Genomic DNA, 2,463 nt, shown 5'->3' on the forward strand with positions numbered 1-2,463 from the left:
GTCTTTATCTATCTCTATCTATCTATCTATCTATCTATCTCTATCTATCTATCTACCTATCTATCTATCTACCCCCTCTCTCTCCCTCCCTCTCTCTCTCTCTCTCTCTCTCTCTCTCTCTCTCTCTCTCTCTCTCTTTCAAAATATGTATCCGAGGCATCCACGAAGCTGTATACATATATAGTAATGTAGCCGACATGTATGTTCACAACTGATTACAAAAGTCGGCTTTGTCTCTGAGATGCTGATGTCTGAGCTGTAGTGAGAACAACATCATCATCCATCACCAGCTTTCTGCTTTCGTAAGTCGTACATGTTATGAGCCTTCCCTTGTTCCAACCAATAAGGAGAAGAAACCGGAGAAACAATAGCATCAAAACTAAAAATGGGTAAATCTCCAGGAAAGATGTTATTATTTAATGTTCTGTCTGTCTCTGTTCATCTGTCTGTCTGCCTGTATGTACTCTGTCTGTCTGTCTGGTTAAGTGTAATTTTGTGTAAACGTGTGTTCGCACAAGTGTAACCTGTGCGCGCGCGCGCGCACGCGCGTGTGTGTTTGTGTGTGCGTGTTTGTGTGTGTGTTTACGAAGGCGGGGATAAAACACGCTTTAGGTGGAAGGTGATGAGGGGGAGTACGTATGATTGTGATGGACAGCGAGTAACAGGGAAGAGTAAGTACAAGTCTGATTGTGATGGACAGAGAGTAACTGGGGAAAGTAAGTAAGATTGTGATGGGTAGAGAGTAACTGGGGAAAGTAAGTAAGATTGTGATGGACAGAGAGTAACTGGGGAAAGTAAGTAAGATTGTGATGGACAAGGAGTAACAGAGGTTATTCTTGATATAGATGTGAGAGAGAGAAAGGGGGAGGGGGGGGGGAGAGCGAGAAAGAGAGACCGGGAGGAGAGGGGGTGAAAGATAGAGAGAGAGAGAACTGAGAGAAAAAGACAGAAAGACAGAGAAAGAAAGAAAGAGAGGGAGAGAGAGAGAGAGAGAGAGGGGGGGGGGTCGAGAGAGAAAAATGTGTGAATGGCATGATCAAAGTACATCATATGTATATGGCCGTTTCGCACTTTTCGAGGGCTCGCTTGTATCTGTGTACGTTCATCACTGCGCTGCGTTTGTATTTTTGTGCCTTTCTTCGGTGTGTAAACGTTACTGTTCCGTTAATAGTATTACGACGCTCACATACATGAAAGGGATAAGTCCTTCACAAAGGTAGACCTAATATTATTAGTGCTATGAATATCGAAGTGTTTATTATGCTTCATTGCGGAGCCACAGTGTAACCATTTCAGAAATCCGCGTGCGTTTCGTCGCCATTCAGGTCAATGTCGAATTGTACAAACAGCCGTATTCCTCACCTGTCTTTCCTAAAATGCCGGAAGCCGCAGAAAATCTGTTCTCAGGCAATTAATCGCCCGAATACTCCAAAGACAAATATACACAAACAGGAGCCATTCATTGTCTCCCACAGATCAAGGATACGAGGCCTCCATCAGCCAGACTTGTAGTGTCTAGCCAATTCCATGAACAACAATGGACCTAAACAGCATTTTAAAGTTAAAGCGCAGAGCACAGAATAAATTAACGTATCTCCAAACAAATAAATTTGTAATCACAAAATGAAAAATTGATATAGCGAAAAACAAACAGCCATATCATTCCTTGCTATCTTAGCTGCCGTTTTCAACTCTTCTTAGGTACTTTTAGCTTGTTTGTTTTTGCCGTTGTTTTCTGATTTTCTTTCCCACTTTTCTTCCAGAAGTGAAAATCCCGTGACCAGCTTCCCGCTGTGGCAGGCACCGCGATGTTTCAAACGGCAATGGGGGAGGTCGCCAAGCGCACTGGCTGAGCGCGCGCGGCGATTGCTCATTTCCCCCACCAGCTCACACTGTCGGCTCAGTCTGAAAAGGACTTGCGACTACGCTTGGGATGCGAGTTCATCCAGAGGCGCACAAATAAATCGTTACATGTATCTACTTGGATAAATAATAACAGTTCTCGTAGCCCACGGTAGCCTACACATTTGACATATAACATTAGCAATAGGCATAAGTCTTAATTTTTATATCTTTTAACTTTTTATGAAACTCGATGTTTACAGATGGAGGGTTTTTCGGAAATACCGCCCCCGACCACATTTCCCCCCTTGCTTCAACAAACCCTCCCCCACCCTCCCCACTCCTACTCCACACACACGCACATACTCTTTTTGGGAGCATAGTTCCTGGTCAATATTACTTTATGATTTATGTAGGCATTTATGGGCATTTATTATTTATATACGTATTATTTTCGGATCAACAAAACGTGGCTCTCTATTTAAGCATTTATTACTTACTAACGTACTCTTTCTTGTGCTTGGTGAGAACACCTCTGCCCACTATGAGCAATCTGGAAACTATAAAGTTCGTCCGAAGGTTTTTTATTTTTGTTTTTGTTTTTGTTCCTGTTTTTTTTTT

The 2,463-nt window shown here is 42.7% G+C and overlaps 1 protein-coding gene across 2 annotated transcripts in view; it reads right to left on the reverse strand.

Moving 5' to 3' along the window:
• LOC101861699 (sodium/calcium exchanger 2) overlaps positions 1-1,857 on the reverse strand; it is a 48,199-nt gene extending 46,342 nt beyond the window's left edge. For both annotated transcript variants that reach the window (XM_035970113.1, XM_013083212.2), the window contains exon 1: positions 1,363-1,857. The gene's annotated coding sequence lies outside the window, so the exon portion shown is untranslated. The remainder of the gene's footprint in view (positions 1-1,362) is intronic.
• Positions 1,858-2,463: the final 606 nt, after the last annotated feature.

The sequence above is a fragment of the Aplysia californica genome, unplaced genomic scaffold (genome assembly GCF_000002075.1).
Source record: "Aplysia californica isolate F4 #8 unplaced genomic scaffold, AplCal3.0 scaffold00010, whole genome shotgun sequence".
Taxonomy (NCBI): Eukaryota; Metazoa; Mollusca; class Gastropoda; order Aplysiida; family Aplysiidae; genus Aplysia; species Aplysia californica.